The following is a 26,778-nucleotide window of genomic DNA, read 5'->3' as shown; positions in this document are numbered from 1 at the left end:
TTTTTCTACGTAGACGACAACCAGCTTTTCCTCTCGCCCTCAGAACACACCTCCACCACTACTGCATGACGAGCGTCGCTGAATGGATGAAGACCAACTGCCAGACTCAAGTGTTGATCTTTGAAAACAACATATCCTGTAGAGCGACACCTGATGGCCCTCCAAACTTTGGCCCACACCGACAGACCACGCCCATAACCTTGGCACCTTCCTGGACAGCAAACTCACCATGAAATGCCAGATCAATTCAGTCGCATCACCCTGCTTCCCCCCCCCTGTGCATGCTCTGAAAGATCTTCAGATGGCTCCCAGTCGATACCAAGAAAACCGTCACTCAAGCCTTAGTCACCGCCGACTCCACTGCGGCAATTCGCTCTATGCAGGAATTACCAACCCAATTCCTGAAGAGACTTCAGACGATACAGAACTCAGCTGCCAGACTCGTCCTCAATATCACCAAACAGACCCACATCACCCACCACCTCAGGAACCTCCTCTGGCTACCCATACAGAAAAGATACCAAATTAAGATGCTGATAGACGTCTACAAGGCCCTCCACTACCAAGTATAGTCATATCAACCACCACCTGAACTACCACCAACCCTCCAGACACCTGCGCTCCACCTCCCTCCCCCACACTCTTCGCATCTGCCAAAGCTACAGCAGAGGACACTCCTCCTACCGTACCACCAAGTCCTGGAACAACCTTCCCCTACACCTCAGAAAAGCATCCTCTCTCACGGAAGTCAGAAAGGGACTCAAGACCTGGCTTTTTGACTGATCACAGCAGGGTCATAGGGCTTTGATACCCTCATGGGTGATTAGTTACGCACTACAAATCCCGATCGATTTCCATAGTGAAGAGGACAAAATTCCATTTCTACATGGGCAAAACTCGTTTTTTCATTCTAACTTAAGTTACGAATCGCATCCATAGTTCCATGTTTACAACCTTATTCTGAAATGGTATTCCAGTCCATTGAAGAATTATATAATCCCACGATGGCGGACGTATTTGTCTGCAAACTCAACAATAATCATTGTTCTTATGAGACTGCCTGCCTTCCAGTTTACTGTTCCTCGGTGGCAGTGCCTTGGTTATGCACACTGCATATACTCACAGCATGGTTTTCTTGACTCATCAAGTATTTGAATTATACTTTAGAAGTTATATTTTGTTTCGTCACACGTTCAGTGTCTGCTGACCAGGAGTTTATGGATCCAGAAAGATTGTGTTTAAATTGCTCCAAAAATGGACTATAGCACTTTTGCAAATGTTTTTAGGAACAGGACTACATAACTGAGTATTTCAGTGTAAAAGAATGCACGCTCAACTGCTTTTCCACGACTGAATTTGCTGTCCCTTGGAGCCTGTCCCCATCACGTTGCTCTGTACAGGACAGTTTGGGGTTTTCTTTTAAAGGGTTAATCAATTATCATCAAAGCAGCGAGCGGGGGCGCAGCTTCTCTCTCAAAAAGTGAAAGGCTTTCCTTTGCTCTGGGAGATGAACATATTTGGAAAATGTCTTATCCCCACAAAGCAGTAAGGACGGGTCTCTTAGGATCCGGGACAGAGGAACAGTGGCTTCACAGAGACCTTTTCCTAGCTGTTTGCCCCGAGCTGTGCTCCTAGGGCAGCACTTTCTCCAAATCAAAAATCACTGGGGCATATCAGCAAGCTGGCGATGAAAAATTATCGCTGCTTTAGCGTCCGTTTTCTGAAGAAAAGCGGCGATAATTTTATCGCTTAATCATAAAGGTCACGCTAACGTGATTCCTTGCTTTAGCTCCCTTTCCCATAACCCCCACCTTTGCATCTCTAATGAGATGCAAAGTGGGCGTTCCGTCCCAAAATAACTGGAGAAATGTCGTTAACCGACATTTCTCCAATTATCAAGGGAATCGCTAACAGGCATAGTGATAAGAAAAGTAGCGCTAATCACAGTTAACGCTACTTTCCTTATGCCTGCTTTCACCCCGACTTTCCCATTATATCCAATGTAAGGTGGATATAACGGCTAAGTATGCCCTGCCTTATCAGCAAGCTAACGTCAAAATGTGTGAGATTATCGCTGGATTTCCAGTGATAATCTCACTTTTTGCTGGTAGCTCGAGGAATTTTATCGCTTTTGAGATAAACGTTGCTGATAGCACGCTATCTCAGCGATAAAATTCCATGATAGCCGGCGATAATTATCCTCGCGTTAAGTGCGCCTAGCGATAATTATCGCCGGCCCTTGCTGATGTGCCCCACAGTTTTCAACCCTTTCTGAAAGTCCGGCTTCTTCACTGACTGGCGAGTTTTTGTGTGTGGTTGCGGAGATGTTAAACTGGGTGAATACATAGAAGTCGCAGTCAACGGGTGGAGGGACTGATGGAAGAGTGAGTGCATAGACGGGTTATTGACTGAGTGCGTCAAAGGATGAAGGGCTCAGAGACCGTGAGTGCATGAGCAACCTTCTGCCACAAACAGGACCATGATTGCCCCAGAACCATACCATCAGCCATCCAAATACATATTTATTCATTCATTACCTTTGCAGATTCATACACTCCCCAGTCATCTGTGCACTCGATTACTCATCCAGACATTCGCCCATTTAGTCACTCAAATGTATCCGTCCATGCACTCGTCCATGTACGACGCCCGCACCAAGACACAACTCGTCTCCATCCATGCGCTCACCAGTCATTCCTTTCATTCACGCATTTATGATTTATCCATGCACCTTTTGACTCATTCTTGCATTCACCAACTCACCAATCAGTACCACCCCACGTCCAATCAATGAAGATTAACGTGCAAAAATAAAAAGACCAGTCCTTGGTTTTTCGATCTGTTTATCTTTTTAATCACGGGTGCACGAACCACCGGTTGATATTTCTTCTTTTCTTAGAAACAGATGAGGATCGGTCATACTCCACCGTGTTAGGACATTTCGGGGCATATTATCAAGCACTGCGTTAAACATTATCGCCGCTTTAGCGGCAGAAAAATGCAGCTAAAGCGGCGATAATGGGCTTGAGAATATGCCGTAGAGAATTCCCATAGTAGCCCATGTTCACACCAGATCCTGGGCTTCTATGGGAATTCTCAAGGGCATATTATCAAGCCCATTCTCGCCTTTTCTTGATAATATGCCCCTTTATTCTACTCTCCAAATAGAACACACTGGGTACATCGTCACTTAGCATACACTCTTTGGTTAATGGGCAACACAGAGATCAGCAGTGCACGCTCTGGGCCATATTATCAAGGAACGGCGATAACGTTATCGCCACTTTAAAGCAGCCATAATGGTCTTGATAAAATGCCCTTGTGAATTCCCATAGAAGCCCAGGTTCACACCAGAACCTGGGCTTCTATGGGAATTCACAAGGGCATTTTATCAAGCCCATTATCGCCGCACTGCCGCTAAAGCGGCGATAATGTTATCGCCGTTCCTTGATAATATGGCCCCTCTATTCGTTAGGACACGGGGTTTGGAACACTCCGATCCACTGCCCACATCCACAACACACACCCACCAACACACCTAGACACATATCCAAAGAGAAAGACCCCCCCAGCCCCCAGACACACGCGCGCAGAGTCACTGCAGAGAGACAGAAATCTGCAGGCTACAGACACAGAAGCACCTTGAGCAAGCAAGACTAGGGGCACTTACAAGACTTTTGGGAAATAGTGAGCTGAATGGTGGAACTTCAATCAAATAGCTGAGAAACAACAAGCACTGGCAAAGCCAAATAGGTCTCGCCTATGCAAGAGCTATTGGCCTTGCCAATGTGTTTTAGCCACGTTATATACCAGCGTGGCTGCCGTTCAGCATAGTTAATAGTGGCGTAGAGAAGAGTGGAGTGTCAGACGGGAAGGGAGGGGTGAGGTGGGAGGGGAGTGTTGTAGAGTGGAGTGTCATGTCATGGAGTACAGTAAAGTGTGGTGGCGTAGAGTGTCATGGAGTAGAGCGGTGTACAGTGGCATAAAGTCGAGTAGCGTAGTGTCATGGAATGGAGTGTCATGGAGTATAGTGGTGTAAAATGGCATACAGTGAACAGGAGTGAGTGGCAGTGTTGTAGAATGGAGTAGTGTGTCATGGAGTAGAGTGGAGCAGCAAAGACTGTCGTAGAGTGGAGGGTCATAGAGTGGAATAAATTGGCATAGATTTGAGTGGCAGAGTGTCGTGAAGTGGCATTATGAAGTGATGTAGAATGGAGGGGGCAGAGTGGAGTAAAGTCTTGTAGAATGGAGTGGCATAGAATGGAGTGCCATGGAGTAGAGTGGCCTAGATTTGAGCGGCGTTCAGTAGTATAGAGTGGTGAAGAGCAGAGTAGAGTGGAGTGGAATAGAATGTGGTAGAGTGTCGGAGTGACGTAGAGTAGAGTGGGGTAAAGTGCCACAGTGTGGAGGGTCGTGGAGTAAAGTGTCGGAGTGGCTGTGTGTGAAATGTAGAGTGGCGTGGCATAGAGTAGTGTAAAGTATTGCAGAGTGGAGTGTCGTGGAGTAAAGTGTCCGAGTGGAGTATTGAGGAGTGGTATAGTATGGAGTGTTGTAGAGTTGAGTATCACAGAGTAGCGTAAAGTGTCTGAGTGGCGTAGTGTAGAGTTTCATAGAGTAAGGTGGCTTGGAGTGGACTAGAGTGGAGTGTTGTGCAGTGAAGTGACGGAGTGGAGCAGGCCGGCGCAGAGTGAAGCGACACAGAGTGGCATAGAGAGGAGTATGCATGGTGTGGTACTACAGTGCCATTACAGACAACAGTTTCAATTGAAATTACCATTACCTTTGGATAGACATTATTTTACTGTTAATTATGCAGCCCACAAATGATAATGTATGGAAATGGCATCACCTAGTGTATTGCTTTTTTTGACCGTAATAAAATATTTGTTCCCACCCACTTCAGAATTATTTAAAAAAAATGTGCTTCATTGCGCTTTCCTAATAAAGATCATATTTTCTGAAATATTTGCAAAGCTCATTTACAGGCATTTACATTTTGTTGTGTGCTAGAAAAAAAGTGTATCCTTTCACACCCCCAGATTGTCAGATAGATATGTTGAAGTATGAGAAAGAAAAACAAACACCAAGCTACCTCAAAAGACCCAGCCTGACATTTGAACTCAGTTTTTGAAAGCACAGCAAGCATGATGTGATGGGGCGTCAATGAGAGACACTACACGAGTTCTGGGTATACGTGGTTTTATTGATATCAATCTTCTTTTAGTCCGGCTAGTTAGCCTTTCTCTCGCGAAGGTAGCGGGATCCGTGGTGAATTAGATCTCCAACGCTCTTCCCGGATGGTTTGCTCCCTCCTTCCTCGTCCTTCCGGCGGCCACGCACTTGGCTCTCCGTTGTGCCCCAAGGAAGAGAGAGATAAGGGACTATATTAGACTGGGAGTAGGTATACTCGTATTCCTAACACCAGGGACCGGGAGTGAGGAAGCACCCTACTGGTGTACAACCGAAAACGGAGTGCCACAAACGGTGAGGGGATCAAACAAAACTAAACAAGAAGGTAAAGGTACTTGAGGAGGCGACCGGTTAACGCGGGTTCTCCCGCCTTCCCATCCAGCCCGCTACCCGGTCCCGTACCTGTCCAAGCCACGCTCCTCCCCTGGGAACGTGGCCGGGCGCTTCGTGGAGTCCGTAGCCGCTGGGTCTCTCCTTCCTCCAGCCTCCGGTGTCCGCCTGCTCTGGATCGTTCCTCTCAGTCGCGCCGTCTTCTCCTCCTCCGTCTCCTTCGTCTCCTTCCCTCTTCCAGGGATCGCCGTCCATCCACCTCCTGGGTTCGCCTCCACTTGTACTTCCTGCTTGAGTGACGTCCTCCCTGGGCGGGGCTTGCGTTCCAGGTACTTCCCAGTTAAAGGGCCCGGCTCCGGCCACCAGCGGCAGTTCGTCTTCGTCCGCTGCCCAGTCGGTCTGTGGAGAGGGGAGATTGTTAGGGACCCCTGATATCGGTGCCCACCAGTCCGTGCCCTCTGGAGTCCCCTGAGCCGGCCGACCCTTCCCGTCACATACCACCCCCCCTGGCTGCTCCCGCTCGGGGAGAGGTGAGGATCGGGAGAGAAAGTCAGCGGCACAGTTGTCCCTACCCCTGCGATGCTGTACAGAGAAAGTAAAAGGTTGCAGGGACAGGAACCACCGGAGGACCCGGGCGTTATTACTTTTATTCCTGTACATCCACTGCAATGGGGCGTGGTCCGTGTACAGGATGAATGGCCTTCCCTCTAGGTAATACCGCAGCTTCTCCACCGCCCACTTAACCGCTAAACACTCCCTCTCAATAGTGGGATAGGATCTCTCTCGGGGGAAGAGCTTGCGGCTTACGAAAAGGATGGGGTGCTCCAGCCCGTCCTCCCCTGTTTGGGATAACACCGCCCCGATCCCAGTATCAGATGCGTCAGTGGCTAGTAGGAAGGTTTTCTGGAAGTTGGGAGATATTAACACCGGGGCCGAGGTGATGGCGTTTTTCAGATCCTGAAATGCCTGCAGGGTCACATCTGTGGGATGCCTGAGGGAATGCGTGGAGCAGTCTTTACGGAGGAGATCTGTCAAAGGGGAGGCCAGGTCAGCAAAAGAGGGAATAAAGCGCCTGTAGTATCCTATTAAGCCCAAAAAAACCCTCAGTTCCCTTTTTGTGGATGGAAAAGGGGTATTTCCTATGGCCATGACTTTCTTTTCTTGGGGAGATATGACCCCGTCCCCTAGGACATATCCCAGATACTGTACCCTTTGAAAGGCGGCTCTTGACTTACGGGCATTAATGTGCAACCCTGCATGGCGAAGTGCGGAGAGTATTGTGGTGATGTGGTGTAGGTGTTCCGTCCAAGAAGGGCTGAACACCACAATGTCATCCAAGTAGGCTGAGCAGAAGCTGGCGTAGGGCAACAGTACTCGGTTCATTAATCTCTGGAAGGTTGCCGGGGCCCCGTGGAGCCCAAAGGGCAAGACCGTGAACTCAAAAAGCCCTAGATCGGTAGAGAAGGCGGTCTTTTTTCGGTCTTCCTCTCGGAGAGGCACCTGCCAGTAGCCCTTCGTGAGGTCAAAGGTCGTAATGTACGCGGACTCCCCGATTTTTTCGATCAGGTCGTCCACTCGAGGGATAGGGTAGGCATCAAAGGCAGAGATGTCGTTTAACGCCCTAAAGTCCATACAAAATCGGGACGACCCGTCGGGTTTGGGAATCATCACGATCGGGGAGGACCATGGACTAGTGGAAGGCCTGATGACCCCTAAACGCAACATATCCTTCACCTCGTTCCGGATAGCTTCCTTTTTTGCGGCGGGAACTCGATAGGCCTTCTGTCTCACTATCTGTCCGGGGGGGGTTTCAATGGAGTGTTCTGCCAAGTGGGTTTTTCCCGGGGAGTCCGAGAAAATGTCCTCAAAGGGACGGAGGGCCTCTTGCAGTTGCTCCTTTTGTACGTCTTGTAGATCAGGGTTTACCACCAAGGAGCCCACTGTGGAGGTCTTCTGGCTGTGGGTCGGTATTAAGAAGTGGGCGTTTTTCGGAGGTGGACCAAGCCACTTCTTGAGCAAGTTGATATGGTAGCTTTGTGCTTTGGAAGGGGTCACCTGCAGCTTATAAGTAGTGCGTCCTATGGTTTCCATTACGCGGTACGGGCCTTGCCACTCGCTCCTGAATTTACTGGTGCTGGAGGGCAGCAACACCAGAGCCCACTCACCCACTTGCAGCGTCCGTAGTCTTTTTCCGTGGTCATAATATTTCTTTTGCTTCTCTTGACTTTTTTCCAGATTGGAATGTGCGAGTTCTCGCAGTTTTCCGAGTTTGGATTTGAGCTGGGAGGTGTATTCCAATAAGGATCGGTGGTCTTGGTTGTCTTCATGTATCCAGGCCTCACGGGTCATCTCCAACAAGGACCGGGGCTGGCGGCCATATAATAACTCAAAGGCCGAATACCCCGTGCTACTTTGTACCTGGGCTCGTAACACGTACAAGGCCAAGGGAAGCAGCCTATCCCAATCCTGTTTTTCCGCCGTCAGCATTTTCTTTAATGTGGTCTTTAAGGTGCGGTTGTATCTCTCCACCAGCCCATCCGTCTGGGGATGGTACACAGACGTGTGTAACTGGCGGATATCTAGGGTTGCACATACTTCTTTCATGAGGCGGGACGTGAAGGGCGTCCCTTGGTCGGTCACGACCTCCTTGGGGAACCCTACCCGGGAAAACAACTCGATCGCCTTGTCGGCCACGTTTTTGGTGGTAGGGGCTGAGAGGGGAAAGGCTTCAATGAACCGGGTGGCGTAATCCACGATAACAAGGGCGTGGAGGTGTCCCTTCTTAGTGCGAGGGAGAGGGCCTATCAAATCCATACCCACCCTCTCAAAGGGGACCCCTATGATGGGCATGGGTTGTAGTGGGGCCGCTACTGGTTTATAGGAGGACTTTTTCTGACAGACCTCACAGGTTTGGCAATACGTCTCTACGTCCTTATATACCCCGGGCCAGTAGAAATACCGTAGTACCCCGCTAGTGGTTTTCTCCCTCCCGGCATGACCTGCTGTAAGATGGGCATGAGAAAAGAACAATATCTGCTCCCTGAAGGGCTGGGGCACTAACAGCTGCTGATCACCTCCCTTATTCCCTTCCCGGTACAACAGCCCATCCTTTATAATAAACCGGGGATAGGCGTCCCTGGTCTGGGATTGGTTGAGGTGGGCGCTTTCCCAAGCATTAAAGAGGGTGCGGTCGTTAGACTGGGCGAAGCGGAAGCTTCGATCTATAATCCAAGGGTCAGCAGTAACTAGTCCCGAGATAGGCAACTCTCTATCCCTGGTTTCTTGTTCCATGGTATGTTTGAACATCCTGAGGAAGTCGGGGTTATCCACCCCCAATATCACATCTTCGGGGAGGGAGTCAACCACCCCTACCCTCACCGTGCAGGTGGGCCCGTTATGGGGAGTCAAGGGTACTAGGGCCAAGGGATAGGGCCGGACCTCCCCGTGTATGCACCTGATGTGGCAAGTCGGTGGGGCAGATACTGGTGGGGCAACACCAAATGTTTTTTTACCACCGACTGTCGACATCCTGAGTCTAAAAGGGCGTTAAGTGTAAAGCCATTCATCCCCACACGTACATAAAACGAGGCACCCATCTCAGCTGAGTACAGGACGCTCCGGGGAAGGTACCCCACATCCATGGGCTCTTCGGTTCTTTTCCGCGGACACAGTCTGGCAATGTGGCCCCATTCGCCACACTCAAAACATTGGGGGCCTTTGGGCAGGGCCCCGTCAGAACGCGGGGTCTTGCCTCGGGGAAAGCCAGGGGGGGGGGGGCGCTGGTCTCTTCTCGCTTCTGCCTCCCATGGGTGGTTTGATAGATTTCTCCGGTTCCAGGGGGTAGGAGCGGGGCTGGGCTCGCGAAAAATACTTGGCCATATCGACCGCTTGTTCAGGGGTTAAATGGGGGTGTTGTTTCAACCATTTTTGGGCCCCGAAGGGTAAAGCCTCCAAGAATTGTTCCATGTATATTTTCGTCATAATCTCCTCCTTGGTGCTGGACTCAGGCCTGAGCCACTTGTCAGCGGCCATCTTCAGACGGAAATACAAGGTCTTTGGGTTTTCCCCCTGTACCCCTCTCTCTTTTCGGAATTTGCTTCTATAGGCCTCAGCATCGAGACCTAGGTGCTCCAGGATAACCTCCTTTATAACGTGGTACCCGGTCAGACCAGTGGGGTTGGCCACCTGGTAAGCGGCCTGCGCTTCCCCTGACAGTAGTGGAGCCAGGAAAAAAGGCCATTTCTCCTCCGGCCATCCGCAAGCCCGAGCCGCACGCTCGAAGTTGGTCAGGAAGGCGTCCGGGTCTTCCCCCGCAACGTATTTTTGTAAGGCCACTCCGGCCGAGCTGGAATACGGTAGCCGTCGTTCCAAGGGTATCGGTACCCCGGGATCGGGAGTGGCCTTTGGAAGGGACTCCAGGTGCGCTTTCATTGAGTTTTGGAAGAGCTCCCGGTCTGCCTGCGCAGATGTCATCTGTCTTTCCACGGCCCAGCTGAGTTTCTCTTGCCCCTGGATTAAATGTTGTACGAGGGCCTCCATCTTTTGATCACCGACGACGGGAGATGGAAATCCCACTTCTGACACCAGTTGTGATGGGGCGTCAATGAGAGACACTACACGAGTTCTGGGTATACGTGGTTTTATTGATATCAATCTTCTTTTAGTCCGGCTAGTTAGCCTTTCTCTCGCGAAGGTAGCGGGATCCGTGGTGAATTAGATCTCCAACGCTCTTCCCGGATGGTTTGCTCCCTCCTTCCTCGTCTTTCCAGCGGCCACGCACTTGGCTCTCCGTTGTGCCCCAAGGAAGAGAGAGATAAGGGACTATATTAGACTGGGAGTAGGTATACTCGTATTCCTAACACCAGGGACCGGGAGTGAGGAAGCACCCTACTGGTGTACAACCGAAAACGGAGTGCCACAAACGGTGAGGGGATCAAACAAAACTAAACAAGAAGGTAAAGGTACTTGAGGAGGCGACCGGTTAACGCGGGTTCTCCCGCCTTCCCATCCAGCCCGCTACCCGGTCCCGTACCTGTCCAAGCCACGCTCCTCCCCTGGGAACGTGGCCGGGCGCTTCGCGGAGTCCGTAGCCGCTGGGTCTCTCCTTCCTCCAGCCTCCGGTGTCCGCCTGCTCTGGATCGTTCCTCTCAGTCGCGCCGTCTTCTCCTCCTCCGTCTCCTTCGTCTCCGTCCTTCTTCCAGGGATCGCCGTCCGTCCACCTCCTGGGTTCGCCTCCACTTGTACTTCCTGCTTGAGTGACGTCCTCCCTGGGCGGGGCTTGCGTTCCAGGTACTTCCCAGTTAAAGGGCCCGGCTCCGGCCACCAGCGGCAGTTCGTCTTCGTCCGCTGCCCAGTCGGTCTGTGGAGAGGGGAGATTGTTAGGGACCCCTGATATCGGTGCCCACCAGTCCGTGCCCTCTGGAGTCCCCTGAGCCGGCCGACCCGTCCCGTCACACATGACAAAATAATAACAATATTTAAAGGCCTGTTTACAGAAAGCAAGAACTTGTGGAAGAATACAGTAAAATAGACAATGCTTCAAGGAGGGACACAGACATTCTGAACAGCCTAAAACAAATAGTAAGTAAGCAAATAGAAAGCAAGCAAATGAGAGTTACAAACCACAAAGTCAGTCAATGGTAAGCGATAGGAGGAATGCATTCTTATCTCAGCTTTCAGAGTGCCCCCAAGAAGTCTTTAGCAACAAGACAGCTGCACTTTCTGGTGGGATTCGACCTAAAAAGGTACAACCTGTAGCTCAAACAAATTTGGCATGCAACTTGACATGGCAGATAATAGTTTTTTCATGTTTGGTAGCCCCTTATTAGCCATCCAGAGCAGGGCCTATGCCCATGTTCCCTTAGAAGAATCGAAAGAAATGCCGTCACCAATGATTAACAGGCATGGGAAGTTGAGGTCTTAATGTGGACATGTGTACTATGCATTAGGCCTGGGCGAAAATTTCGTTCCGTTCGTGGAAATTGCGATAATTTGACAAAATTTCCGCATTCCGCAGCTTAGCGATCATTTGGTTCTTGCTCGCGCTGTAAAATAATACATTCGTGCGCGCGATCGCCTTACCTGAATCCCTGCGTTCGCCGACAAGTTTTCTTGATCCGGTCGCGTTCTCCATGAGATGTTGTATTGTTTTTAGCCATTTGCGCTGTCTCGCGACAGTTCGCGCCCGCAGTGACGTTATGCGTCGTGCGATCAGGTCTTTCTTCTCGTGATCATGAACCGCGAGACAACTGAAAACAAGATGGCCGCGCCCGCGAGCAACCACGTGGGTAAGTTGGCGGGCCGCAACCATGCAGAAAATCTCGCGAACATGCGGGCAAAAAACTTCCGCATCTTCGCGATATTTCCGCGTGTTTGCGATAATTTTTAATATTTTCGCGATAATTTGCGAAAGTGGATTTTGCAAATTCCGCCCACCCCTACTATGCATGCCACAAGTGTAGCACCCCTCAATAACCACAAGTACAGTATGTTGGACCTAAAGTCCTAGGGTAGCTTGGCTCAGGTGGAAAGGCCTCGTTCCGGAGTACATGTCGTGCTTGCATCACACTCACCTCAGCACTCCAGCGTATCACCACTAAAAATGACACTACACCAAGGTATTATAAAAGTTAGAAAAGCTTTATCTTTATTTTATCAGGTTTCTCTTTTCTTTCAAATGAAACCAATCAGTTTTTATCTACACCACATTAGGGTCAAAACGTTTCGTTGTGGTTAAATTGGCAGTACTTAAGTACCTTAGCCCTGATGTGAAATCAAGCGAGCAACCTGGTGGTCAAACACAGCACAGCAAATTCAATAACACTTTAAAAAGAGTCATTAAACATAGCGCTGCACATAGCAATTTCATAGCGCCTTAAATAGAGTCATTAACATAGCGCTGCACATAGCAATTTCATAGCCCCTTAAATAGAGTCATTTACGTAGCACTACACATAGTAATTTCATAGTGCCTTAAATAAAGTCATTAACATAGCACTGCACTTGGTAATTTCATAGCGCCTTAAATAGAGTCATTAACATAGCACTGCACTTGGTAATTTCATAGCGCCTTAAATAGAGTCATTAACATAGGACTGCACTTGGTAATTTCATAGCGCCTTAAATAGAGTCATTAACATAGCACTGCACTTGGTAATTTTATAGCGCCTTAAAAGTGGCCCTTCCGCTTAGCGGTGTACTCAGTACCTCATTAGTGCTATCCCCGGCAAGAACCTAAGGCCTTAACGGGACTCTCCGTCTGAGGCAAGGTCCTCGGGCCCCAAACTCCCTTGTCCTGGAGCCCTACAGACGCAGGAGATGCTGGTGAGGTGGGTCCCAGGACGGGGGGACATGTTGTGGCTCACTGGGCCTCCCCAGGGGAAGGGCGAACTCTGGGCCTCTCTACGGCCTTCCGCCCGCCTCCCCCAGTGGTTACCTTTCTCCTCAGCCTTCTCTCGGCCCTTGCGCTGGTTTTCGCCCCTCACGGGCCTCCTCTCAGTCAGCGCTCCACTCGGCGCGGTCCGGCAAGGTGGTGGGGGCTCCGCAGGACTCCAGACGGCTCCGGAGTTTCCCTCAGACTTCCAGGGCCCGCGCCCGCAGCCGCCGATGCAGCGCGACCTGCGGGCCGCGGCCCAGTCGGCAAATCACCCGGCGGCGGGGGCGGCGTCTCGCAGTCCGCCCCGTCACGTGATGGGGGGAATCCGCTTCACGGCCTTGCGCGGCCCTCACAGGATGGCTCCAGGCCTGGTGAGGCCTTCGCAGGGTTTCAGTGGGCTTTCCTGCCTTCCGACTGCAGCGATGGGGCCCTGGGCTTCACCACGGGCCCGATGACTATGGGGCGATCTTTCCGGCCCTGGGCCGCAGCGGTGAGCTATTCTCTGGGACAGCCCCGACGCGGGTGGCACAAATTAAGGGGTGGCCTGCAGTTCGGGGTTGGCGAAGTGTTCGGCGCCTAGCGCCCCCTGTCTCCTCACAGCGACGCCAAGGCTCAGGACAGGTTGGTTGGAATGCGGCAGGCCACACACCAGTGGCGGAGCAAGATAGGGGGGACCCAGGCACAGTCAGGAAAATGGTGAATAAGGTCAGAAATGGTCACTCTCTTCCCCAGTTCTCTTCAGGGGTCCTGACTAGGCGGGGAGCACAAAAAGTTGACGTGATCCCAGGGTCAGAGGCTGAAGGCAGGGCTAGGTCACGAGGTAGGGGGTGGTGTCAACCGAGGGGGAGAAAAAGCAGGCCCTAAGAACAGTCAGTTCCCCCCCCTGGCGCTCCTACCTCCCCACTCAGGTGCCTTACTCCTGACTACCTCAGTTCACTCAAAATGGCCGTTGCACCTCACCTCTATATATAGCCTGGGCCCTGACTGGCTAGAGTGGTCCAGAAGGTTCTGGAACTTCTCATGCCAGCCTATGGCCCAGGTTCTAAGGTGACAGTTTAGGCCACCATTTTGTGGAGGAGCTGTCTCCCTCCCTCCATTTTAGGGAAGCGCCTTGCGCCACACCATCAATTAGTGATGATGGGGCACCCAGAGCCACTAAGTCAACACCAAAAAAAAAACTAGTGGACAGAAAAATTAGAGGGTAAAGGAAGAAAAAATGAGGAGGGGACAGCCAAAGGGCTGGCAGGTCTAACACGCGTCCCCCCAGCTGAAAGTGGGGAGAGCTACCCAATCCATTGGGAGTTCTCTTCACTAAGGCAGAAATACCTAGAGAGACCGTCAGCATTGGCGTGGTCCACTCCTGGGCGATGTTCCACCCTAAAGTCCATTCCCTGTAGGGAGATGGACCACCTCAACAGCTTAGGATTCTCGCCCCTCATTTGCATCAGCCACCTGAGGGGCCGGTGGTCGGTCTGAACCAGGAAGTGCGAGCCAAACAGGTATGGCCGCAACTTCTTCAGAGCCCACACCACCGCAAAAGCCTCCCTCTCGATCGCACTCCACCTCTGTTCCCGGGGGAGTAGTCTCATGGATAGGAAAACCACCGGTTGGTCCAGACCATCTTTATTGAGCTGCGACAGCACTGCCCCGATGCCATGCTCCGACGCAGCCGTTTGGACGATGAACTCTTTGGAGAAGTCAGGGGCCCTGAGGACAGGCGCCGCACACATTGCTTGTTTCAAGGTGTCAAAGGCTCGTTGACACACCTCGGTCCAGATTACCCATCGAGGGTGCTTCTTGGATGTAAGCTCAGTCAAGGGAGCCACGATAGTTCCATACCCCTTGACGAAGCGTCGGTAGTAACCGGTGAGGCCCAGGAAGGCTCGGACCTCCGTCTGAGTCTTGGGGGGTTCCCAGGCCATGATGGTTTCGATCTTACCCTGGAGGGGTTGCACCTTGCCCCGACCCACCAAGTGACCGAGGTACACTACCGACCCCTGCCCGATCTGGCATTTGCTAGCCTTAATCGTCAGACCCACCTGCTGCAGGGCCTGAAGGACAGCCTGAAGGTGACACAAATGGTCCTCCCAGCTGCTGCTGAAGACGGCGATGTCATCCAGGTAAGCAGCCGAGAAAGCCTCCATCCCGGAGAGGACCTGGATCACCAGCCGCTGAAAAGTGGCAGGGCCGTTCTTGAGCCCAAAGGGCATCACGCAGAATTGGTAGTGACCCTCAGGTGTGGAGAAGGCTGACCTTTCCTTTGCTCCATCTGTCAGGGAGATCTGCCAGTACCCGGATGTAAGGTCAAAGGTACTCAGATATTGGGCAGCTCCCAGCCGGTCAATGAGCTCATCCGCCCTCGGGATAGGATGAGCATCGGTCTTCGTCACATGGATGCTATCCTTCACCTTATCCGACAAGCGGCAGGACTTGGACTTCACAGGTGGGCTGTCCCCTGTGTCCACATCATGGGTACACAGATGAATCCTTCCCGCGATAAGTGAGAACAGTGAAGCGTACTGCTCCAGAACCTGGCGGCAGTCTCTCCGCTGTTCGGGAGTTAGAGATGGTGAGAGGATCACTCCCTCCACCGACCCATCCTTCTCTTGGGAAATGAAAAGATCAGGGAGAGGTTCACTTTCCTCTTCCTCTGACCCATCAGTCACCATAATCAAAGTGACCTCTGATCTCTCTTGGTGGGGCTTGAGGCGGTTGACATGGAGCACCCGATGGGGCTGCCTGGGGTCTTAAGATCCACCACATAGGTGACCTTGCCCCTCTTTTCAATCACCTCATAGGGGCCTGACCAGCGATCCTGGAGGGCGCTAAGCTCTCCAGGCTCCATGACCCACACCTTCTGGCCAGGCGCCAGCTCCACCGGGTGAGCATTTTGGTCATACCACTCCTTCATGACCGTCTGGCTGGCTTCTAGGTTTTCGGAAGCTTGCTTCCACAACCTAGCCATTTGGCTACGAAAGGCCAGCATGTAGCTCACCACATCCGGGGGAAGTTTCCTGGGAGTCTTTTCCCATCCATCCTTCACCAGGCTGAGGGGTCCTCGTACAGGGTGCCCGTACATCTGCTCGAAGGGGCTGAAGCCCACTCCCTTCTGCGGTACCTCCCTGTAGGAGAACAGCAAACAAGGCAGTAGGATGTCCCATTTCCTCCGCAGGCTCTCGGGCAGACTCCTGATCATGCCCTTCAAGGTTTTATTAAACCTCTCCACCAGACCATTGGTCTGAGGGTGATAAGGGGTGGAGAACCGGTAGGTGACTCCACACTCCTTCCACATAGCCCGCATGTATGCCGACATGAAGTTGGCACCTCTGTCAGACACAACTTCCTTGGGGAACCCCATCCGGGTGAAAATCCCCATCAGGGCCCGTGCCACCGCAGGTGCGGTAATGGTCCTCAGAGGAATAGCCTCTGGGTACCGGGTGGCATGATCCACCAGAACCAGGATAAACCTGTGACCGGCAGACGTTGGTGGATCCAATGGCCCAACAATGTCGATGCCCACCCTCTCAAAGGGGATGCCAATGACAGGCAGTGGTTCCAGGGGAGCCTTCAGCTTCACCCCTGTTTTCCCACTAGCTTGGCAGGTGACAAATGTCCTACAAAAAGTGTCGGACGTAATCCTCATCTGAGGCCAGTAGAAGTGAGGGACAAGCCGAGCAAAGGTCTTGTCCTGTCCCAAGTGTCCTGCCAAGGGTATCTCGTGAGCCAATTCCAAAAGGAAGGCTCGGTAACACTGGGGAACCACCAAGGCCTGGGATGATCCATGCACCGGAGCCTTGGGTTCGCTATAGAGGAGACCATCTTCCCAATATATGTGGAAGTTCCCCGAATCATTACCCGCTGCCTGGGCTTTGGCCTGCCGCCGTAAGCCCTCAAGGGTGGGGCACTCCTTCTGGGCCTGACAAAACTCCTCTCTGGTAGGTCCTCCCTCCACCTGCCATTCTGCAGGGGTAGGAAAACCCTCCAGGGAAGTCACATCCCCCTCTGTGGACTCCGGGACCACCTCAGTTGCCCCATCCACCTTACGAGGTGCAGATGCCGGGGCAGGCTTCCCCTGTCCCCGTTTACCCTTTTTGGCAGCTGGTTGGGCCTTTGTCCCAGGCTCCAACGTCTGTGAACTCCCCCTCCGGGCATTCATGGACCGCGTGTTGGCACAAGTCCACTCAGGCGACCCCAACATCTCCACATGAGCCTTGAACTCGACCTCCTTCCAGGCCGTATGTTCAAGGTCATTTCCTAACAGACAGTCGACCGGCATGGCAGGGCTTACCGCAACTCGAAGAGGACCCACAGCCTCTCCCCACTCAAAGGGAATCTGAGCCACCGGATAGTGACCCTCTTGGTTGTCAGCCATCACAACCGGGTGGACTACGTTGGGAACCACCTGCTGTGGGGACACCAGCTGACTCCTTACCATAGTCTTGCTGGCTCCTGTGTCCCTCAGAGCCTCCACCACTGGCCATTGATGGTGATCCATTGCCTGTACTTGGTAGTATCGAGGGCACATGGGTCTTAGGAACCATCTTGCAGTCTCCCAGGGACACTAATGTTAGCCCTGCCCACTCACCTCCCTTATCTAGGGGCAATTCCTCCCCGAGCACTACACTCGCCACCCCGGGGGTCTTTCCTCCTGTGGGAGGGTGTGGTCTCTTGGGACACTTAGTATCCCCCTTGTAGTGCCCAATCTCGCCACACTCATAGCAACGGACAACCCTAGGCTGCTGACCACGGTCAGGATAAGGGGGTTTGTGGGGGCCAACCTTAGGAGGGAATCCTGATCCCTTTCCCTGCAAACTCTTTTGGGGGCTTTTAGGGAACTCCTTCTTTTTGTCTCCCCCCTCTTTCTTCTGGGGAGCGTCCTGTCCAGTCCTTTGGGAATCCCCCCCAGTTCCTTTAGAAGACACCCGGGTACTAGCCCAGATGTCCGCCTCCTCTGCAAGCTTCCTAGGATTAGTCAGCTTGCTGTCCACCAGGTGTTGACTCAGCTCCGGAAAACTTTTCTCGAGGAGGTGCTCCCTCAAAAACAGGTTATACAACCCCTCGTAGTCTTTTACCTCACTGCCCTGCACCCAGCCCTCCAAAGCCTTTTTGGCGTAGTCCAGGAAGTCCACCCAATTCTGGGTGGCCAGCTTTTGGCTACCCCGGAATCTCTGCCTGTACTTCTCAGGGGTCAGCCCAAACTTCCTAATCAACGCGACCCTCAGGGTGGGGTAATTGGTCTGCTCCCGTTGTTCTAGGGCTAAAAGGGCATCCCTCCCCACCGGAGGCATGTACCTATACAGACCACCCCCCACTGAGCTTCCAGGATCCCATGGGCTCGTAAGGAGACCTCATAGGCAGCCAACCACTTGGCGATGCCGTCCCCAACACCGTAGCTGGCAACTATGTCCTTTGGTAAGTGGGGTCTGGGCTCCCTGGTGACTTCTTTATGTACGCTGCCACCAACAGGACTACTGGGGACCCCGAACTGAAGGGCCTTGAGATCCAATTCTTTCAAATGGAGCTCATGAAGGAAGCTCCGCTCTTCCCTCTCCTTCTCCAAGCGGGCTAATTCCATCCTGAATTGCCTCTCCTCCCTCCTGTTGGCTAAATCAGCCGAAGACAGGCTTCCCCCTGAAGCGCTACTACCGGCGCTTGAAGGCGCCCTGGGTCCTGCTACCATATTGCTGCTCTCAGGGGAAGAAGTGACTCTGCCCCTTCCGTGGTGTCCGGTCCCGGTCCCTCCTCCTCCCGTCCCCCGCTAGGGTGGGCCATTACCCAGGCTCTCAAGCTAGTCTGGAGCTCCTCTCTCTTTGCCCCCCGCTTGAAAAATACCCCCCTCTCCTGTCAGAATTCCTTTAGCTGGGTTACAGTGTACTCTTCTAGACTACCCAGCTCAAACTCCATCCTGCCAGGTGGGGCCCTAAACAATGCGGAAAAGAACTCTCAAGGTAAGAGGAACCTTCTTTCAAAAGAAAGCCACACCACAGGACAGGGATAATTTCGGAAAATCCAAAAAGAATCCAATCAGGGGAACAACCTGGAGAAAACTCCAATAAAAACAAAAATCAGGTGTAGGGTGCGTGGCACACACTGAATTGCTGATGAATGGACTCAAGCACAAGCTCAGAATCCCACCGCTGAACACCAACTTGTTGGACCTAAAGTCCTAGGGTAGCTTGGCTCAGGTGGAAAGGCCTCGTTCCGGAGTACATGTCGTGCTTGCATCACACTCACCTCAGCACTCCAGCATATCACCACTAAAAACGACACTACACCAAGGTATTATAAAAGTTAGAAAAGCTTTATCTTTCCTTTTATCAGGTTTCTCTTTTCTTTCAAATGAAACCAATCAGTTTTTATCTACACCACATTAGGGTCAAAACATTTAGTTGTGGTTAAATTGGCAGTACTTAAGTACCTTAGCCCTGATGTGAAATCAAGCGCGCCACCTGGTGGTCAAACACAGCACAGCAAATTCATTAACGCTTTAAATAGAGTCATTAAACATAGCGCTGCACATAGCAATTTCATAGCGCCTTAAATAGAGTCATTAACATAGCGCTGCACATAGCAATTTCATAGCGCCTTAAATAGAGTCATTTACGTAGCACTACACATAGTAATTTCATAGTGCCTTAAATAAAGTCATTAACATAGCACTGCACTTGGTAATTTCATAGCGCCTTAAATAGAGTCATTAACATAGCACTGCACTTGGTAATTTCATAGCGCCTTAAATAGAGTCATTAACATAGGACTGCACTTGGTAATTTCATAGCGCCTTAAATAGAGTCATTAACATAGCACTGCACTTGGTAATTTCATAGCGCCTTAAAAGTGGCCCTTCCGCTTAGCGGTGTACTCAGTACCTCATTAGTGCTATCCCCGGCAAGTACCTAAGGCCTTAACGGGACTCTCCGTCTGAGGCGAGGTCCTCGGGCCCCAAACTCCCTTGTCCTGGAGCCCTACAGAGGCAGGAGATGCTGGTGAGGTGGGTCCCAGGTCAGGGGGAAATGTTGTGGCTCACTGGGCCTCCCCAGGGGAGGGGCGAACTCTGGGCCTATCTACGGCCTTCCGCCCGCCTCCCCCAGGGGTTACCTTTCTCCTCAGCCTTCTCTCTGCCCTTGCGCTGGTTTTCGCCCCTCACGGGCCTCCTCTCAGTCAGCGCTCCACTCGGCGCGGTCCGGCGAGGTGGTGGGGGCTCCGCAAGACTCCAGACGGCTCCGGAGTTTCCCTCAGACTTCCAGGGCCCGCGCCCGCAGCCGCCGATACAGCGCGACCTGCGGGGCGCGGCCCAGTCGGCAAATTACCTGGCGGCGGGGGCGGCGTTTCGCAGTCCGCCCCCGTCACGTGATGGGGGGAATCCGCTTCACGGCCTTGTGCGGCCCTCACAGGATGGCTCCAGGCCTGGTGAGGCCTTCGTAGGGTTCCAGTGGGCTTTCCTGCCTTCCGACTGCAGCGATGGGGCCCTGGGCTTCTCCACGGGCCCCGATGACTATGGGGGCGATCTTTCCAGCCCTGAGCCGCAGCGGTGAACTCTTCTCTGGGACAGCCCCGACGGGGGTGGCACAAATTAAGGGGTGGCCTGCAGTTCGGGGTTGGCGAAGTGTTCGGCGCCTAGCGCCCCCTGTCTCCTCACAGCGACGCCCAGGCTCAGGACAGGTTGGTTGGAATGCGGCAGGCCACACGCCAGTGGCGGAACAAGATAGTGGGGACCCAGGCACAGTCAGGAAAATGGTGGATAAGGTCAGAAATGGTCACTCTCTTCCCCAGTTCTCTTCAGGGGTCCTGACTAGGCGGGGAGCACAAAAAGTTGACGTGATCCCAGGGTCAGAGGCTGAAGGCAGGGCTAGGTCACGAGGTAGGGGGTGGTGTCAACCGAGGGGCTCCTACCTCCCCACTCAGGTGCCTTACTCCTGACTACCTCAGTTCACTCAAAATGGCCGTTGCACCTCACCTCTATATATAGCCTGTGCCCTGACTGGCTAGAGTGGCCCAGAAGGTTCTGGAACTCCTCATGCCAGCCTATGGCCCAGGTTCTAAGGTGACAGTTTAGGCCACCATTTTGTGGAGGAGCTCTCTCCCTCCCTCCATTTTAGGGAAGCGCCTTGCGCCACACCATCAATTAGTGATGATGGGGCACCTAGAGCCTCTAAGTCAACACCAAAAAAAAAACTAGTGGACAGAAAAATTAGAGGGTAAAGGAAGAACAAATGAGTAGGGGACAGCCAAAGGGCTGGCAGGTCTAACACAGTACCCCTGCTTAAAGTTTAGACATTTGTAGAACTGCAAATAAATCAGTTCACTCTAATTAAAGAGATGGCATACCTCACCCCTTTATTGGTAAAAATACAGGAATGTGGGTGCTGACAGCATTCTCTTCGAAGGGAAAACAAGTAGGGGGGCACATTCTGGGCAAAAAGGCTAGCCCTATCCAGTCTGTAATCCTAAAATACACACTCTCGCAGAGGGACCGCACTCCTAAGCCACAGTGACGCCTAGGGGTATAGACTACTGTGTTTAGAATGACATCTAGAATCCCTATGTTCTGCATAACGCTAGGCGAATCACTTCTGGTCTCTGTACTTCCTCTCTATTGGAAGCTCCCCCAAAAGCCAGAAAAAAATGTAGCTCATGGTTTCAGGTGGGTGGTGCAGGCTTGTGAGTGTTAGGTGAGAGGGAGGACCATGCCTTCCCTTTCAGGGAACATATATGGGACTGGGGTGCAAAGGTTCTGTCCCTGCTGGCAGACCACCAGGACAAACTATCATCTCCCAAGGACAATGGCATGAGGCTGCCCGGGCCCAGTCCCACCCACCGCTTTGGTGGCCTCATGTGGTAACCAATGGTAATTTAGGTGTTGCCATTGACTCTGTGAGTGGTGCAGAGACGCAGTGGAACACCAGCCATAGGCTCCGCACCAGTCTCCTGCCAACTGATCTCAATCCCTGGAGCTGCGAAATGTATGAACATCTTCAGAGGCTTCTCGGCCCTTCGCACCAGCCCCTCAGGCTCCCACTTGGCCAGTTCCATTCTTACTCTGTGCACACTGGCATCGTGCAGCCACAACTCTACATGTCAGTCTGCCAGCTACAATCCGAAAGTGACAGGGTAACTGAGGATGCAACCATAATGCATATGCTCCTCTGCTTGCATTAACGCGAGCTTGTTTTAATACCTGCCTAAAGCACTACCGAAGCACACGCGTGATTGCACACTGGAGCACATTTTAAATGAACTTTCATCTTGTATTGCTGCACACTGCTCATTTAGCATGCCCATTCAAGTAAGCGTAGCCTCCTTCTGAAGCTGGCATGGCCAAGGGAGGGCTGCAGATTCAGCAAAGTCAGCTTTTTACCCGAGCTGGTTGCATCGCAAGGCCTTCTCACCTTGTTCAGACAAGAAGAGCTCGGCCCCCATTCGTTACTATCTACCCCGAGCTGACTGCATCTCAAGGCCTTCTCACCTTGTTCAGACAAGATGAGCTTGGCCCCCATTTGTTACTATCTACGCCGAGCTGACTGCATCTCAAGGCCTTCTCACATTGTTCAGACAAGAAGAGCTCGGCCCCCATTTGTAACTATCTACCCGAGCTGGCTGCATCTCAAGGCCTTCTCACCTTGTTCACACAAGAAGAGCACGTCCCCCATTTGTTACTATCTACCCGAGCTGGTTGCATCTCAAGGCCTTCTCACATTGTTCAGACAAGAAGAGCTCGGCCCCCATTTGTTACTATCTACCCGAGCTGGTTGCATCTCAGGGCCTTCTCACATTTTTCAGACAAGAAGAGCTCGGCCCCCATTTGTTACTATCTATCCCGAGCTGATTGCATCTCAAGGCCTTCTCACCTTGTTCAGACAAGAAGAGCTCGGCCCCCATTTGTTACTATCTATCCCGAGCTGACTGCATCTCAAGGCCTTCTCACCTTGTTCAGACAAGAAGAGCTCGGCCCCCATTTGTTTCTATCTACCCCGAGCTGATTGCATCTCAAGGCCTTCTCACCTTGTTCAGACAAGAAGAGCTTGGCCCCCATTTGTTACTATCTACCTTGAGTTTCAATTCGATCACATTCTGTGCTCGGCTTACTGCACTGAAAAAAATGCATAAAAACAGATGAAAAGTTATAGTATGTAGCATTCTCTGCTCCATCGACAATGTGAACAACACTTAAGCTTTTTGTCATGCTTGCCAGCGCATTTTTGTATTAAACATATGTTCGACATCTCTCAGCTTCCGAGAATGTTGGTTTACTTTCACTCTTACATTTCCTGTTTCTAGTTCTGTGCTGCTATAAGACACATACTCCAGCTGAGTCACCAGAGGGAGGCAGATGGGGCCGGTGTCTCCCCTGTATTAGCCCTGGCCATCCTTGTGCCCCAAACTATTTCGAAAGGAGCTCCCGCCCGACCTGTATACTTTTACTGTAGGCTAGTACCAGCTCTTTGGGCTTCCCACTGCTATACAGATAAGTCAAACATTTATTTATAACTTTTTTTCATTTTTATTATATTATTCAATTGATTCTTACTTTCATCAATGAAAAAACTTTTTAAATTTTTTTACTTCAATTGTACAAAAGTTAAAAACATGTTAATGTAACCGCCAAACGTGCAATTTCAACAGACATATCATGTTTGCTTGAATATATCCTTGCATGCACATTGAAAGATATAGTGTAGCCCCATAATTCAACCACATTCTCATCCTGACTTATCACACAACACCATACATCCCATGCATACACTTCCCAGGCTCTATCGGCATACACTGTTGGAATCACGGAGAGGACCCTTCATGAGTGTCCATGATTTTGTTGCCAGCTGGGATTTCATTGGAACCAGGTCAACGCACGTTTCGGTGGAAATTGCACATTATATCCACCTTCATCAGGATCACCCTTTCTAGATTCTTTAAAGGTGAGTGGTGGGGGGATCATAAAAGTTGGAAGTTAACATCTAGGATGCCGATCGTCACTTCCCTGGATGCGGAGATACACATGACCTCTCATTTGTAAATCTATGCAATGGCCAGATAGCATTTGGGCCACTGGATACAAGTCCGACTCCAGTTGGTGTATCACGTAGAGCACGAGCACCAAAAAGGCAGCCTCCAATTTTGGCAAGAGTCTGGAGTTCGTCAATGGATGGAACAGTCTGTGCTAGATGAAGAGGAATAAAGAACAAAGTGGTGATGAGCTGCTCCTCAAACAAACGTTTTAACAACTTCATAAGAAAAAGAACATCTTTAAAGAGCAACCCCAGCACAGTCAGTTGCACTCGAGGGAACTCCTATTCAGTGAGTTCAGTGATCTAAATCAGACACTTGGCAGAATAAGCACAAATCGCATTCCTTGTTACATCTTTTTGTTAGCCATCCTTCTATTGCAAACCAAAATTGGAAGCTGCCTTTTTGGTGCTCTAGGTGATACACCAACTGGGGTCGGACTTGTATCCAGTGGCCCAAATGCTATCTGGCCATTGCATAGATTTACAAACGAGAGGTAATGTATATCTCTGCATCCAAGGAAGTGCGAGAAGGCAGAAACATAAATGGTAATACCTGCCATTTTATGTTTCTGCTTCTCGGACTGCGAGAAAGCAGAAGTGCCTGGTTGGGGGTGGGCGGTGGGCGGTCCTGTTTGAGGGGAGGGGGGAGTGGCTTGCCCACTGTTGTGTGTACTGACTGTCTGAGGCCAACCAAACAGTCAATACCCACAACAGTGGGCAAGCCACTCCCCCCTGCCCTTGAGCAGGACCGCCCACTCTCCCTTTTTCAGGTCTCGCCTACGCAGCTCCCATGAGCTGCATAGGAAAGAGACCTTTAGTAATCGTCACAGCTTTCCTGGCAAAAACATGCACATGTTGCATTGCTTCCAATGGCAACGATTGCACGTCTGGCGATTCACTTGCGGGAGCGAGCAGCTGGCGCCATATGTTATCAATTATCGTGCCTTACTGCTCGCTCCTGCAAGGGAATCGCGCAAGCCCCCTCCTCTCTCCCCTCCCCCTGCACGCGCTTGTGCTTATTTATCGTGCTGTGACACCAGGGGCATATTTGACCTCTCAGGAGTAATAACCGTACGAAAAAAATTTGTTACAATCACTATTATTGTTATAAATAAACCTATTTTAATTTTTTTTTTTTTTTAAATTTTATTGTGCAGAGAAAAAGGTTACAAGCACGGGCCTACAACCTCCTGGGCCGGCCGCTAGTATGCAGAAATGATCAAGCAGTTCAAAAACAATGGCTGGCCCGCAGGGGCTCCGCTAAATGACAGGAGATCAGGCTGCACATAAGGGAAGTCAGGATACACCCTTTTTACATAAATATCAACAAAAGTAAAGAAAAAAAAAAAAAAAAAGCAAGGCGAGAAACATTGAAAGGCGTCTAATCACAGCAGAGGAACTCCACACAGGACCACCCAAGGGTGGTCGATAAAAAGGGGGTCTGAGAGGGAGGGGGGGGCCACGGGCAAACCAAATCTATACTCAGATGAACTAATTAAGCAAGGAACCGTCAAGGATCAGGGGGACAAGGCAACATCAGACGTATCCACCAGGGGGGGAGAACAGATAGTCCCTCGATACACATTCCACTGACCCCATATTTTAATTTTTAATCAAATATTCCTTGTGCTAGATATGTTAGTGTACTTGTAGTGTTTTGTTAAGACTTTACGTGCGTATAGCACAGTATGCCCGATTAAGGTCGCTTCGGCGAGTCTAAGGGCTTCAGAAGAGATGGGAAAGAGAGACCAACAAAGAAGAAAGAGAGGGTGGGAAGGAGCTGTAGAAGGGGCGCCATGTGTGGGTCTTCCTTTTCCTAAATAGTAGTATCTCACAGGGCAGAGAGATATTACGGCGAGTGAAAGTCGCCCTTGGGTCTCTGTCGGGAGCGGGAGCGAGTGAGCAGTGAGGTGAGGAGGCGCCAATTGTATTGCTGGATCGATTCGCAAAGATTGTTCTGTGAAATGGTGTCATTCCTGCATTTCAATGTTTAAGTCAGTGCTTTAAATGGGCCGGTACACACCGGTACTGAGTACCGGCACTTCTTCTTTTTACCCCAAGAGTACCAGCACTTTTTCCTTACAAAGGAGAGTACCGGTACTCATTCAATCAGGTCGGCGTTCGTTTCAGGTACAGTGAGCATACATCACATTTTCGCACTGTGACACATGCTCACATGATGGCTGTAATGTGTGCTGTGGCGCAGCAGTGACGTGGCACAGCCAAGCAACGTCTGACGTCACCCGCCAGGTAGTTGTTTACCGCGAAGGATCGGAAGCCGTTTAAAAAGGCCAGTTTAGGCTGGTTTTCCCGTTTCGGTTTCCCAGTGGCAGCGCAGGACGGAAAGCAGAGCCACAGGATCAGCACAGAAGAGCAGAATCGTGAAGGGATTTGCCATCGCCAGTGTGGAACCCTCTCCATCAACTACTCGGTACATAGGTTAGTACCCTGCGCGCTTTTTGTTTTGTTTCTGCCTGCTCTCTGACTTCCTCATGCCACTTCAAAGCCTGCACTCTGCTACTCTGCCATCCAAAACACCGTGCAAAAATGAATTATGTCTGAAAGAAATAATTGCATTATTTCCGCATGCGCACTTTTAATCTTTTTCCAAGTTTATTTCCGCACTATTTGATTTGTGAAATTCGCGACGAGGTTTTTTATTAATTAGCCAAATTAGAAAAATCGCCCTTCTTTCTGTCCAGATGCCTCTACTTGCCAGTCGCCAACTTTTAAAACTGTCAATCTTTGTTTCATTAGTTCTGAAAAGTAAGTTATACTTATTTAATTCTGGCCTGCACACGCTTCTTCCCTTCCCACGTGGACATTTTTGTCTGCAAAGGTTTGACAAGATGTTCCTTAGTGTCCTTGGTTGTAAAG

The sequence above is a fragment of the Triturus cristatus genome, chromosome 4_2 (assembly GCF_964204655.1).
Source record: "Triturus cristatus chromosome 4_2, aTriCri1.1, whole genome shotgun sequence".
In the NCBI taxonomy this organism is placed as follows: Eukaryota; Metazoa; Chordata; class Amphibia; order Caudata; family Salamandridae; genus Triturus; species Triturus cristatus.
Note: the sequence above shows the minus strand (reverse complement) of the source record.